Genomic DNA, 16,113 nt, shown 5'->3' on the forward strand with positions numbered 1-16,113 from the left:
TTTAATTTAACCCTAAGAGAAGGACCATTAAGTATTAAATTAGATATCATCTTTTAGAAAAGCCTTGTCGTTCATGATATAGATATCATCTTTTGGAGGCTATTAGAGATCAATTCTCAGCTTTATACGGAACATGCTAAATCGTTCTCAACTTTATGCATCTATATCAGATTTGAAAGAACTACGTCTCGAGGGTCACTAAGATAGAAGGATCAATTTCAAGGATCACTGAGGTTTTGAAACCTATCACGACAAGCAGTGTGTTGAGGGATCTAACGAGCAGGGTTGGTATAGATTGAGTTGTTGAAATCGGTAAGTGATTTGCAAGCTTCTTATTAATTGTTACAGGTTTTAGTATTTGGTTTTTATCCTAGTTTAGATCCGTAGTTTTTACCTAGTTTTAAGTTTTTCCACATAAAAACTTTTGTGTTTGCAATCATCATTTTCACGCTTTATTTTCCATATATTATTATCAATAGTGTGTGATAAATCCTATCTCCTAAGACATTTCTTACGTTTTTCAATAGGTATCATAGTATATCTAAGTATTCAAATAAGTTTCAATTTTTTTCAATCTAGCAAAGCTTTCTTAACATTTTTGGGTTCAAATGTTAAAATATAACACAAAAAAGGTACCTCATTGAGCATTTGATTCATGGTTTTCATAGGTTTCTGAACATCTCCATTTACTTGTGTTAGTGGATGATTGAGCTTCACACAGGCGGATGGCTCCAAATGAATTTGATCTTAATGTACTTCAATTTTGGGTGGTATGACTTCTTCTTATATCCTTTAGCTCCACCTCGGCCACATCGGTACATGCAAAATCAAAATTAGAAGAGGAATTAGACAATCCATATTTGTATCATCAACAATAATATTAGATAATTCCATATATTTAGATGTATCTAAATTGAACACTCTATAAGCTCTACTGTTAATAGAATAACCTAAAAGTATCCCTTCACTGCTTCTCAAATCAAACTTAGTTAAGTGTTCACGATCTCGAAGAATATTACACTTACACCCCAAAGCTCTAAAATATTTCACATTAGACTTTTTTTCCATTCCAAATTTCATAAGTAGTTTATTTTGTTCTAGGCCTAAATTAAACTTGATTAATCGCATACGCAGCAGTATTCATAGCCTTGGCCCAAAATCTTTGAGAAATAATTTTTGCATGCATCATAACACGAGCCATCTCTTGCACAACCCGATTTTTTAATTTCTAAAATACCATTTTGCTGAGGAGTTTTGGAGCAGAAAATTTATGTTTAATACCATTAGAATCACAAAATATGGTGTATTGTTCATTCTCAAATTCTCTTCCATGATCTAAACAAATTCTAACAATCTTGAAATCTTTTTCATTTTGAAGTCGCAAGTACAAAGATTTAAAAACATCAAAGGTATTAGATTTTTCTCTTAAGAAAGCAACTCAAGTCAATCTAGAAAAATCATCTACCAAAAGAAAAATATATTTCTTCCCACGTATACTTTTAGTTTTAATTAGGTCCATAAGATCCATATGAAATAATTCCAGAGGTCTTTTGGTAGTGAAAGGGTCAATTTTTGTGAGGACTTGATTTGTTTTCCTAATTGACATGGTCCACAAACTCCTTTCTTTTTCATATTCAGTTTTAGCATACCTCTAATAGAATCAAACTTAGTCAACTTAGATAAATCATTAAAATTCACATGACCTAACATTTGATGTCATAATTCAAAATCATCAAAAGATGTAGAATTGCATTTCATAAGAGTATTTAAACAAACACCATAACAGTTACCCATAGTCCTAACTCCATAAATCACAGTTTTTCCTTTTTGATCGACAATCAAATACTGACTGTTCAAAAAGTGCACTTCATGATGATTATCACACATTTGACTAATACTTAAGAGATATGATTTTAAACCCTCAACATAAATAATATTTTCTAACTTTGGTAAACCAGGAGTGATCGCAACACGTCATCGTATGACCTAATAATGTTATGATCACCAAAAGTTACACTACCACCTTCAAAGTTTTCAAGATATTGAAATAACGATTATCACTAAACATATGTTTAGAGCAACAGCTATCTAAGTACCACATATCGGAATTCAAGGTCTTAAGAGCAGTATGAACAACATAGCACTTAAGATCATTATTCTTAATCCACAAATGTCTAGTTTTCACACCAACTTTAGATAACATTGCATTCTTCAAAGCATAACAATTTGGTCTAATATGCCCTAAAACACTGCAATAATGACAAATAGGTACAAAATTAGATTCTCTTACCTAACCCTTCTTTTTGTAATTTGAAAGTACATTTTTCATATTTAAGAACGATGTACCTTTCATAACCTTAGGATGTGATGGTACACTTGAAGTCACAGATACATAATTTTTGATCGGACATTCTTGAGTGCCTGCAGAAATAAAAATAGCATTAGTTTTACTAGTATTTCCAGTATATCTAATATTATACTTTCCTTTTCTAGTAATTTGAGCATTCAGAATCTCGTCCAGCTTGGTTTTCTCTTGCAAAAAAGTAACTTTTATAGTAAGTCTTTCTGTTTTCAGTTTAGACTTCTCAAGAATGTCATTAAGTTCCTTTTCTTCTTCTAATTTCATCAATTTTTCTAAGGCTTCATTCAGTTGAACCTGTAGTTTATCTTTTTTAGATTCTAGGTGCTCTAGTCTGCTAGAAGTCTTGATGAAATTTTTCTTCATTTTGTATGTCTTGTCTCTTCATATAATTCATCATACGCCCTCTATATGTCCATGTCATCATTGCCCCTTGCCCTTTTGTTTCAAACTTACAAGTTGAGTAGGAACATTAGGACCTTTAGACTTGTCATGAGATTTTGACCTTTTAAATTTATCAGAAACATCCTTTGATTTTTTTAAAGAAAATTTTAAACTTCTTGACAAAAAGAGCCAACATCTTAGGATCAAAATCACTATCATCATTGCTATCAGCGTCAATCTTTTGCACAGAATTCAAAGCAACTCCTTTAGATTTTCTAGGTTGACGAAGAGTAGCTTTAGAAGTCCAAAGATTCCCAACTAGTCATTCAACTCTAATATCATCATCTTTACTCTCTTTGATACTGTAACTTTGGATTGAAATCTCTCAGGTAAAGATCTAGTAATCTTTCTATCAATCTGATTTTTAGAAATCTTTTCTCCAAGATTAAAGCAAGAATTGATAATATCACTAAGTTTGGCATAAAATTCATCAAAAGACTCATTGTCATCTATACGTAGAGTTCCAAACATAATCGTAAGTCTCTGAAGCTTAGATAATTTGATAGTAGGAGTACCTTCATGAGTAGTCTCAAAAATATTTTAAGCTTCCTTAGCAACTTCACAAGTGCAAATTCTATGAGATTCATCAGGAGAAACACTACTAAAAATTGCATTAATAGCTTTACTATTCCAACCACACAATTCATAATCTAATTTATCCCACTTGTATATAGGTTTGATAACTTCTTTTTGATCAATGATCATAGTTGGAGATGTTCAGCCATGAACAATCAAAATCTAGATTCATTCATCTATAGACTTTAAAAAAGCTCGTATTCTAGATTTCCAATATGGATAATTAGATCCATCAGGCAAAGGAGGTCTAACAGTTGATTGTCGTTCCCTAGGAAAATCCATAATAAAAAAAATCTCTTTCTAAAGTAAGAAAGACATGCACTAATACCAATTGAAAAACTCTAGGGCAAACCTTAATCTTAACTATATGGCCTTTAACAAGAAAACTTGATGATAAATAAAGAAAGCTAAAAAGTAAGCAACGCAAATACACATGATTTATGTAGAAAACCCCAAACTAGGGTAAAAATCATGGATCCTATATGCAAGAATCAAATCAACCACTAATTAAAAGCAAGTACAAGAATTGCTTATAGATTAATGTCAGCACCAATCCTTTCACTACCAATTGCCGGTGGCAATTTCATTATTTACAATGATGCTTCACTGAATGGATTAGTTTGTGTACTATGTAGAATGATAAATTCATTACTTATGCATCCCGATAGTTAAAACGTCCTAAAAAGAATTATCCCACTCATGATTTGGAGTTGGAGGCAATTGTTTTTGCTCTTAAAATTTGACATCATTATCTTTGCGGAGAGTCTTTGTTCTTTCTATATAGATCATAAAAGCCTTAAACATATAGTCACACAGAAGGAGCTAAATCTTAGACAATGTCGATGGTTGGAGTTAATCAACGACTATGATGTTTAGCATCAACTACCACCAGAACAAAGCAAATATAGTGGCAGATGCTCTAAGTAGGAAGTCGTCAATGACACTTATTTCATCGCTTATAATTTAGCATCACCTTTTAGAAGATCTTAAATGACTTGAGGTGGAAATAGTACCACATGGTATTGAAGCTCTATATAGCCAATTTATAGTTAGACCTACACTGCTAGACCGCATCAAGTTAATGCAAGAAGAAGACTGAAAAACTCTAGGGCAAACCCTAATCTCAACTATATAACCTTTAACGAGAAAACTTGATGATAAATAAAGAAAGCCATAAAGTAAGCAATGCAAACACGCACGATTTACGTGGAAAACCCTAAACTATGGTAAAAACTATGAATCATTTACATTGGGATCAATTAACCACTAATCAAAAGCAAGTACAAGAACTACTTATAGATTACCTGCTGAAACCCATAGCTAGATCTAAAGATTTCTTACTCGCTAGACCTCGCAATAAGTTGCTTCTAGTTGTTGATTGTACCGATCTCTTTAACCATTGAGATCAAACTAAATCTTGTCTCAGTAACCCTCGAGACAAGTTGCACAATGCTGCAACGATCAAAAACAATCTTTGAACACTCAAAACCTGTAGCTTCTTGATCAATGGAGAACTTACACTCAAATCTTTTCAAAAGCTTCAATTCATGTTCTCCAATCTTTTTTTATCTTCTAGGCTTTTAAAGACTTATAAAGGTTTCCAAGGATAGATAAGAAACCTAGTTTAAGTCGGTTTAGAATTGATCAACTTTGTAAGTGCATTCGAACGCACGAAGCGTCGTTCAAACGCACACAGCAAAAGTAGTCCAAACAGCCAAGGTCGTTCAAACGCTCACAAGGCACATTCGAATGCCAATTAAAGCCCACTTCTCTCGGGAACACACATTCAAATGGTTCTGGTGCCATTCAAATGCCTATTGAATGCCATTGATCTCGGGATAACATGTTTGAACAATTTTGGTTCCGTTCAAATGCCTATTGAATGTCGTTGCTCTCTGGAAAACTCGTTTGAACACTTGTGGTGCCATTCGAACGCCTGTTAAATGACATTGCTCTCGGCAAAACCCTTTCAAACGCTTCTGATGTCGTTCGAACACCTTATTAAACTACTCCTCTCAAGATATTGCATTCGAATGCCTCCAAAGGCCGTTGAAACGCCAAAATATTGGATGAAGGTATGTCTTGTAGGTGCATTCAAATGCCTAAACAATAAAACATTGTGTTTGTGACTTTTAAATGATTCTATTGTATCATGCTCTTTGCAAAATACTATCAATATAAATAAAATAGGATTTTGTTCACTTAATTTTTGATAAAATAAAGTTACAAAGACACTCAGTACCAAAAGATCAAGGAGGAATTCGAGAAAGGTGAAGTACCTAAATTTTCAATATCTAAAGAGAGAGTACTTAAATTTCAAGGTTGAATATGTGTTCCTGCTAATGAACAGCTGAAGAAAGAGATTTTAACTAAAGCTCATAATATAGGTTTTAGTATTCACCCTAGAAGTACAAAGATATATAAGCACTTACTGGAGCAATTTTGGTGGAATAGTATAAAAAGAGACATCGCCGAATAGCTCAATGTCTAACTTGCTAGCAAGTTAAAATTCAACACCAAAGGCCTATAGGAAAGTTGCAATCTTTGCCTTTTCTAGAGTAGAAATAGGAAAAGATCACTATGGATTTTATTTTAGGTTTGTATGAGTAATTATAGATAGATTGACTAAGTCCGCTCATTTCATTGCTATCAAGATGACTCATTCTTTTGATCGATTGGCCCAGATTATCTAAATAAAATTATTAATTTGCATGGAACACCAATATCTGTTGTATCTTGTCGTGATCTATGTTTCGTATCTAAATTTTGGAAAAGCTTACAATCAGCTTTAGGGACCCGATTAAATTTCAGCTCTGCTTACCATCCACAGACAGACGGACAATCTAAGAGAACCATTCAAACACTTGAGGATATGTAGAGAGCTTGTTCCTTACAATGGAAAGGTAATTGGGACAATTATTTGCCATTAATTGAGTTCTCCTACAATAATAGTTATTACTCTAATTTAGGTGTGGCTCTATATGAGGCTCTTTATGACCGCAAGTGTAGATCTCCACTTTGTTGGTTCAAAGTTGGTGAGAGACAGTTATTAGTCCAAGATGCTACTTTGAAGATTACTACCATTCGAGAGAAATTATTAACTACTCAAAGTCACCAAAAATTATGTTGATAATAGAATAAAAGAATTAGAGTTTGAAGTAGGAGAACAAGTATTTTTTAGAGTCTCACCTTGGAAAGGAGTTATTAGATTTGGAAAGAAAGGAAAGCTAAGTCCTTGGTACATTGGGTCGTTCAAAATTCTAGACAAAATTGGACCAGTAGTATAACGCCCCTGCCCGGCACGGGCACATGCATGCCCATGCGCCCACACGGCATGCGCGATGTATGCTACAGGATGAGCGAGGCCCGTCATACATAGAAACACTCCTGCGCTCACATAATCTATCATAAAATAAATCATGACATCATCAAGTTAAACCTGCTAACATATCCATATCTAAATCTACAACCACCATACTAGACAACTATATAATCTAGTAGGGCCCACACAAGCCACGACAAATTATCAAGATACAACTAAAATTACTAATACATGAGTACACTATAATATTACATGTATTATACAAATCATCATCTGATACAATAAAGTACAAATATAACAAACAACAATACAACTCAATTTCTATACAAATTATTATCTATAGTGTCTCACACCTATAGCTCACCTCACCATTCTAAAATATCTTTTCAAAATATCTCAAGTCACTATCCCATACCATATATCTGAGAGGGTTAGAAAAGAAATAAAGAGTCATGAGCAAAAGGCTCAGTGAATAGATCTTACCCCAGATCAGTGATGTCAAACAGAGAGTAAATCATATATTGGATAATATGAATCAGAAAGAAGCATCATGTCATAAATAAGTATATAAAGATATCATTAATAATATATAAATGTATAGTAGATATTATGTCATAACTGATCAAGTATACAATTCTCGATAATGTATAAATAATTCTCCATGTCATATCATTATCATAACTCTCTAAAATTATGCTACATATGATGCATGCCGATCATGACCATACTATGATATCAAATGCAACCACATATGATATATAATGACTACTCTAAAATCAGGTATATTAGTTGATTATGAAATCATATGCATTTCTCAACATTACGATCATCACTGACATCTCAGTATAATATCATCATACTAGACCACTGTGCACAGTCAACATTCGGTACTTGGTCTCAAAATCCAGCCCGAAGGCTCAGAGCATACACTGCCAATCGTTAAGGGTATCTCAATTATATAATCATACCCTACCAACCGTTAAGGGTATCATCATCATCCAAACCCGGGTACCCAACGAGATGATAGAAACCATATGAGGATAACTCATCATATGCCTTGGCAAATGGCATGTGTCCGAATATCTACGCACACAGATTATTGACTTCAGACGTAAGGTCACAAGATCGCGACTATGCCGAGCAATCAATCATCTTTAGGTATGCCCTAACCCTCGCACCCACTTGGTTTTCCTCATGCTTTCTACCAACTATCCTATTAATTAGATTTTATGCTTTTCTTCTAAATGGCAGACCATATGCATTTTATTCAGTACAATAACAAGTCATGCATATTAGAAATTTAGGTGGAAAAGGAGTCAAAAAAAAAATATGATGCATTGAAATCTCCAATAGTACATATATCGCATGCATACTTATGCTATAGATCATCTCGACATAAAGTAATAATAGTATAGTCAACTCCAATCATATCAATATATCATCAACATACTCATATCCAAGATCAGTCTACCCACATGAATGATAAAATATGATTGACTGAAATCATCTCTAGAGGCCAAAACATACATATACATAATTATATAATATATCCTAATTTGATAAAGACGTCTAGAGGATAAGACTACTCACATCTGATCAGAAGATAAAAGTCACGTATCCCTCACATCCAACAACCGAATGTCAACTCATCGTTAATAGGATCTACGAGGTATCACATAAGGGGTTCGGAATATGAAAATATTAGATAATATAAAGTAAGTCATTTATCCGATTTTAATCCATTCAAGTAAAATATGATAGTTTATTATGTTTTAAATTAATTAGATTCATAGGATAAATTTAATTGTGATAATATTAATATGTTAATACCATAATTTATATTTATTAATAAGAATCCTAGTTTGCTAATTATAGAGTAAGTAATATAGTAATTAATTAATGACAACCATATATATGATTTATAAAAATATCATTATAAATATAATCTTATTAATAACTATTTTGTGATACTTACTCTTCTTTAATTAATCATAAATTATATGAAAAATAGCCATTTTCCTATTATACAAAAATAATATGCAAAGTTTACTATTTCATTTTATACAAAGTAGTAGACAATAATAAGATGCTAAAAGCAATTATAAAATATAAATTTAGATATAAGATTATTATTAATAAAGCTACATGTATTAATCTAATGAATAATAACTAAACCATAAATAAATTTTATATGCAAATATTTATAATTATAATTAATTGTTATACTAAAAACACTTAGCTAATAATTATACTAAAGAGTGTAAATTATCAAAATAATTAATTATCTAAATAAACTTAGCCCCTCCCCACCGAGCTGGCCTTCCCTCCCTTTTCTATTTTTCTTCTTCTTCTTCCTTCCTTTCTTTCTTTCTTTCTTTCTTTCTTTTCTTCTTCCTTTCTTCTTCTTCTCCTTTCTCGGTTCCTCCTCCTCCTCTTGCTACTGGCCAGCCAGCAACCAGCCTCTCGCTGGCAGCTTGGGTCCGGTGGATCTGAGATCACTAGAGAGAGAGAGGAAGAGAAAAGTAAGGCGAGGGGCTCACCTTGGTGGCGGCAATAGAGGGAAAGAGTAAATGAGAGAGAGGAGAGTGAGAGAGCAACCGAGAGAGGAGAGTGAGAGAGGGGAGAAAAGAAAAAGAGAGCGAGAGGCGGGCGGGCGGGTTGGTAGTGGCAGGGCCCGCCACGCTAGCTGGCTCGACCAGGTTGGTCGAGCCGACGGCTGGGGGCATGTGGCGCCCTCGGCGGACGCCAGCCCAAAGCTTGTATGAGGCCGGCCACACTATTTTCTTTTTTAAGGATAGGTTGTTACAAGTAGCTTATAAGGTGGCTTTACCACCTAAACTAGCAGAAGTACATAATGTTTTTCATGTGTCCATGTTGTAAAAGTACGAACATAGTTTAGATCATATTATTGACTATAAAGATATAACTTATGAAGAAAAGCCTATGAAGATTCTTGATACCATGAATAAATCACTCGGTAGATGCGTGGTACCTCTCGTGAAGATTCAATGGAAAAAAATCATTCAATTGACAAAGCTATGTGGGAACTCGAGGATGACATGCAAGAGAAATACCTATCATTATTTAGTTGATGGTTTTCGTATGATTTAATTAATTTGTAGATCTACAATCCTTATTGTCATTAGTTAAGTAAGTTAGGCATTTTACTAGAATGTCATAACATTCACCTACTTCATAGTAGTAGTTATAACTATGATTGCGCAAATTTCGAGGACGAAATTTCTTTTAAGGGAGATAGAATGTAATAACCAAAAAAAAGATAAACATAGTAACAATAAGGATGATAATGCACTTATCCTTAATCTGTATTAGGAAATAGAAAAGAAAACTAAATTCATATCTCTTTAGGATTTTATCTCATATATAAGAGAAACCCTAAACTTTTGAGAGAGAGAGAGAGTGCAGATTTCAGCGACGGCGGACTACGGTAGCGGCAAACTTTACCGTTAGTGTTGGCCTTTGGTAGCGGCGAACTGTGGTGTCAACGACAAGAGAGTGCAACAAAGGAAGAAGAAGAAGAAGAAGAAGAAGAAGAAGAAGAAGAAGAAGAAGAAAGGAGAAAGAAGGGACAAGGAGATTTTTAGAAAGAGAGAGAGAGAGAGAGAGAGAAGGGGTCTGTTGCTATAGTACATAGCAGTAAAGTCAAAAGAAGGGACAAAAAAATAGGGAACAGTGATTTTGAAAGAAAATTTTAAAAATTAGAATTTATTTGGATAAGCATGAGAGGCAAGTTTTCTCATTCATATTTTTCTTAGATTAATCTAAAAAAATTAGTAGTAATTTTCTTTCATTAGATAAAATCTATTTAAAGATGTTTGAATACGTATGATCTCTTCTATAGGTTTATTTTATTAGTTTATTGAAAACTGTTACAAGTTAGACATTCATGGTTATATTTTATTGGTTCATTAGAAACAGTAATAATTAAACATTTATGATTATATTTTATTGGTTCATTAAATTTTATTGGTTCACGTAAATGTTTATTTACTATTAGTATTTATAATTAAGAATTAGAAATTTATTTTTTAAAATAGTCTCTTTTAGATAATGAGATGAATTTTAGATATTTACCCTATTTTGTTTTCATGTAAATAGGTATATAAGTTAATCATGGCATTAGAGTGTTGTATTAGTTTAAAGTTATTTGATTCAAAATACATTGACATTTATGCATTGTTTAACCGTATGTATAATGAATTCTTTGATAAAAATTAAGAATCTAAAAGTATACGGTCATGATTTGATTTGGATTGAGCCAATATAAATTATACCGGTGAAAGTGATATCTGGAACCCATTTTGAGAGATAGCTCTAGGGAAAATATTCTTGTAATTTAACGTTACGGCATGCAACCAAGTGACTCTAGAGATTAGAGACAAAATTCCTGAATTTTCGTCCTAGTGACTCTAATCTTACTTAACGGCTAAAAAAAAGTCGATAGGGCACTATAGAGTACCTACTGTGACCCTAGACAGATCAGCTATCTAGAAATTCCGAGAGCCATCTCGATGATAACTAGTAGTGTGATGTGACCACAGAACAGAGTACCCATTAAAGAGACAATATAGCATTTTATCAGTTTTGTCGGATATTCAAGATATTAATTTCAACAGATATAAATTCTACTTTTAGATTGATTTATTTAGAAATGCAAGTTATTGCAATATTCATAATTCAAGCATTTTGGAAATTTTTTGAAAAATATATTTATTTGAGAAAATTGTTATATATGAGTTATGATCCCTTCGTGCACTATGTTATATTTATCACTTATTGATTTTTCTGTCATTAGACATATTCATAGATAGAGTAAGATTACTTGCTGAGTGTCAAACTAATTAAACATCTACCTTTTTATTAGAAGCAGATTAGAATAATTTAAAGTTGGACTTTGGAGACCAAGCTTCAATCCTCCCTATTAGGAGTATATGGATTAGTTTTAGTTATTAGATTTCCTTTTCATATCAGATTAGTAATCGTTGAACCTCATGAATGATTTAGATATTATTTTAGTTAGATTAATTTTTGGATTGAAATCTTTGCTTCTATTGGATTCGTATCTCTTGGGATTGTTTTCTTGGGTTGCATGGCATGTCATGTATCTATGTAGGATGTGACAATTTTGTCTTATTTTCTATATCCCTCTACCATCTTCCTCGCCTACCTCCTCCGCCGTCGCCATTATCATCGCCATTGCAACCTTTCCTCATCTTCCCCGCTTCCCATCCTCATTCTCCTTCTCCTCATTTTATTATTCTTCTTCTTTTTTGAGAAGATAAAAAAAGAGGATGAAAAAGACAGGGGTAATTTATGTATTTATAAATTATATATTATAATAAAATATTCCTTTTCTAGTACTCGGGGTGTTAAATGAGAATTATAGGAAAAAGAATAAGGGATCGAATTACAAAATCCTTAAAGACGGGGTATGATGGGGTATGAATCACAAAATAGATAAAATGTAGGGTGTGATTTATAAAATGCCTTTTAAAATATCATAATCACCACTACATTTCTTTTCTACTTTTGGATTTGCCACTTTTAAAGAAAACCATAACAAAATTTTATAAATTAGCTATTGAGAGTCATGATTATATTACTAAGGAACATCTTTATCTGAACATTTTTTTGCTTCTCACTTTGGGCAGTTAGCAATAATTTTTCTATGGACGTCTTGAAATCTGTTTCATGTAGCTTGGCAAGGAAAATTTGAGTCGTGGATACAGAATCCTTTACATGTAAGTCCTACTACTAATGCAATTTAAGATCCTCATTTTGATCAACCAGTTATAGAAGCCTTTACTCGAGGAGGTGCTACTAGCCTAGTGAATATTGCTTATTCTAGTGTTTATTAGTGGTGGTATACAATCTAGGACTATCAAGCTCAACAAGCGGCTCATGCTTGGCTCGTGCTCAGCTCGGTTGAAACTTGAGTCTAGCTTGGCTTGGTCAGAGCTGAGCCGAGCCTGAGCCGCTAAAACCAACTCGAAATTAATATCGAGCCGAGCCTGAACTGGAGCCGGCTTGCTCAGGGTTGGGTCGATAGGCTCGGTATAAAACCTGGCCTTGCCCTCCGCCGCGGTGCGCCGATGCCGCCTCGTCCTCTGTCGCTATGTGCCTCCTCTTCCTCCTCCTCCTCCTCCTCCTCCTCCTTCTTCTTCTTCTTCCTCGGCAGTCGCAAGCCGTCGCGGTGCCGCCTCCTCCTTCGGCAACAGCAAGCCACCGTGGTGCCCTACCTCATCCTCCTCCTCCTTTTTCTTCTTCATTGGCAGCGGCAAGCCACTGCCGCCACGGTGCCCCGCCTCTTCCTCCTCCTCCTCATCCTTCTTCTTCTTCTTTCTTCTTCTTCTTCTTTGGCTCGGTCCAGCTTGATCTAGCTCGGCTTGAATGAGGCTTGATGATAGGCTCATTTTAGGCTCAGGCTCAGGCTTAACTCGAGTTGAGCTGAGCTGAGCCAAGCTTAGGCTCGGCTCGTTTACACCCCTAATACAATTAGATTACACGCCAATGAAGATCTTCATACTAGTATACAAATGGTAGTGGACAGCCATATAGTAGGGTGGCTCATGATGGAGGATGGTGGCTAGGTTTGGAAGCTTGGATGAGTTCTAATGTTATGATCTACTTCTAGAAAGATAAAAATGATCTAAAAGCTAGGATGAAAGATAAGGACAAAACAATAAAATAACTCAACTCAATGATTAATTCAATAATGATAATCAACTCATGAACTCCAATTTATAGGAGTGAAGTCCTAGCAGGTAAGATCCATATGAGCTTGTGCTTTATTTGAATTTAAAAATAATAAACAAATCAAACTAAATAACTTGACTTGACTCGATTTGGCTCGAATAACTCGACTGATTTAACCCACGTGGTCAGATCATAACAATCCACCACACTTCTCACACATTGTCCTCAACGTGACTAGTACATGAGCTAGCTCATGTTGTTCTTGTAGATCCATAGGTCTGCATGCAGATCTAGCTCAGTCAATTGACTCGCGGGTCCATTGAGTTCCACTAGTCATCCTCGAGCTCGTACTCAGCCCTAAGTCACGTTTATGGGTTCCCAGCTAGTTCAAGCGAGGTGGTCGAGCCAATCGGGTTTGGCCATGCGACGATTTCTAGCAGCTATGGTGGCCACCAATGGATAATAGTATGTAACAGCCCAACACTGCCACGTGGCTCTCATGAGGCTAACTCAACATGTGAGGGTCACATGGGATTTTTGGAGCTCAACAACACACCATCAAAACAAGGAATCCAAACAAATTAAGCAGAAAACAGAGAAGGGGGTCTACAGGCCACAGCAAATCCATCCATAATACAATAAAAAAGGGGTAACCATCCTCTACAGATGTACATGCTTGGACTAGCTACAATACGAAAACATAGATCCCTTAATATAAGTTTAGAATAAAGCATGGAAATAAAAGATCTATCACCCTATTAACTAGCTACCGCTAGGCATCCCGCTAGGGTGTAAGTCAATCTCCATCCAATGTCAACACGAAATGAGCTTATCACTAATTATTTATCAAGAATAATAACATACCTGGCTGAAAATAAGATACACAAAAGTGCACTAAGCAAAACAATATGTATCATAAATTGAAGTACACATGTCATGAATGGCAAGCATGGTCTGACAAGATTATAGTTAATTTATCAATTTTTTATGCTTGGTATGCCTCCTAACACAAGCCCTCGACTTTCCACATTTGCTCATCAATCATAGCGGTCCTCAAGGGAGGGTAGACCCTACTAGTAGAATCGCCTGCCCGTAACCCGGCGAACAGCATAACCGGTCATCCGCCTCTACAAACTAAGGACCCCAATCGTAAGCCCATCCCCAAAGTCGATACCGCATATCGATACGACCATCTGAGCCCACGGCTCCACATTATCGCACTATGGTGTAGTAATCTCGTGAATCATCACTCACGAATGCTTTTACCCTACGTCATCTAGTACCGCTAGGACTATGTCATTCTATCCTTACTCTCTAATTTAAACACGCTAAAGGGGTTGATTCTCATCGATCAACAGTAAATTGCCCATCGCTCAGTGAAATAGCTGTCTGATTGTCTAGGATCCACAGACTGAGACCTTAGGCGTGGGCCCTACTATATAATACTATAAATATCTCCAACCCCTAACCCTGACTAGGAAGGTGTTGGGTATTGCTGAGACATAGAAATCACCATTTTTTAGGTCGTGCATGTGTGCAAGTGTCATGGTAAGATATATAAGTCTAGCATAACGGCATAATAAGCAAGGTTATCTTTGTATGTGGCATATCATATTTAAATTAATAACAATTCATATCAAGCAACATATTAATCAGATAGATTTTTGCTGCAATGCAAGGATTAACAGGTAAAATATGGTCATGTTGTCATTCACCGCATCAAATAATAATGTACGAGTAGATAGACCACTTGCCTAGATTCTCTAAAACTCCCTAGCAATGAGTATCTAGCCGCCTAATCACAGCTAGCCTTGAGCTGAGCTTTGGCATCAAGGTACTCTGCCACAGAATCACTAGGTTAGCACCAACATCTTAAATTTATGGGAGACAAAAGAGAGGACAATTAATATCAATGTTGTAGATCATGATAAGGAGGAAAGAAAAATCTGGTTCCATCCTTGCCTAGCCCTAAGAATGAGTGAGACGAAGCTCAAAAGGGCCCAGGGCAAAGCTTGTTGGGTTGGGCTAAGCCCAACTTGCAACTCAGCGCTCGAGCTCGGGCTGGGCCAAGTCCAGCCCGAGGCTGGCGCACTCGGGCTAGCTCCACCTAGCCCGAGACAAGCATGCTCGAGCTAGGCCAAGTCCAGCCCGAGACCGATGCACTCTAGCTGGCTCCACCCAGCCCGAGATAGGCACGCTTGGGCTGGGGGGGTCCTAGCCTGAGCCCTACACGCTTGAGCTGGTTCCACTTTGTTTGAGGGCACACCTGAGCTAGGCAGTCCCAGCTCGAGCCTAGCATACTCAGGCTAAGCACAACCTAGCTCAAGCGTGGCACACTTGAGCGCGCACGAGTGCCTGAGTTTCGGCATGCTCACATTGGGCATCCCCAACCCAAGCTCAACAGTCCCATCTTAGATAAGCTAGGGCACTACCTAGAAGGGAGGCACCACCTTCCCTGCCACTAGATCACCACCCCCTTACGAGGGGTGGTGGGGGAGAGCACCAAGGCCGATGGCCAACCGCCGTCGCTTGCCAAGGAAGGATGGATAGTGATGACGCGCAGCTCGAAACGCCGTGTCGTCACCGCTTAGAAAAGAAAGGATAAGGAGGGAGAAAACTCATCGACGATGACAAGGACTACACCGGCCCGACCACAACAGTGACGGGAGGGGAGAATGGTTGAAGGGAAGAGGTG

The sequence above is a fragment of the Typha angustifolia genome, chromosome 9 (genome assembly GCF_048772165.1).
Source record: "Typha angustifolia cultivar Huaian chromosome 9, ASM4877216v1, whole genome shotgun sequence".
In the NCBI taxonomy this organism is placed as follows: domain Eukaryota; kingdom Viridiplantae; phylum Streptophyta; class Magnoliopsida; order Poales; family Typhaceae; genus Typha; species Typha angustifolia.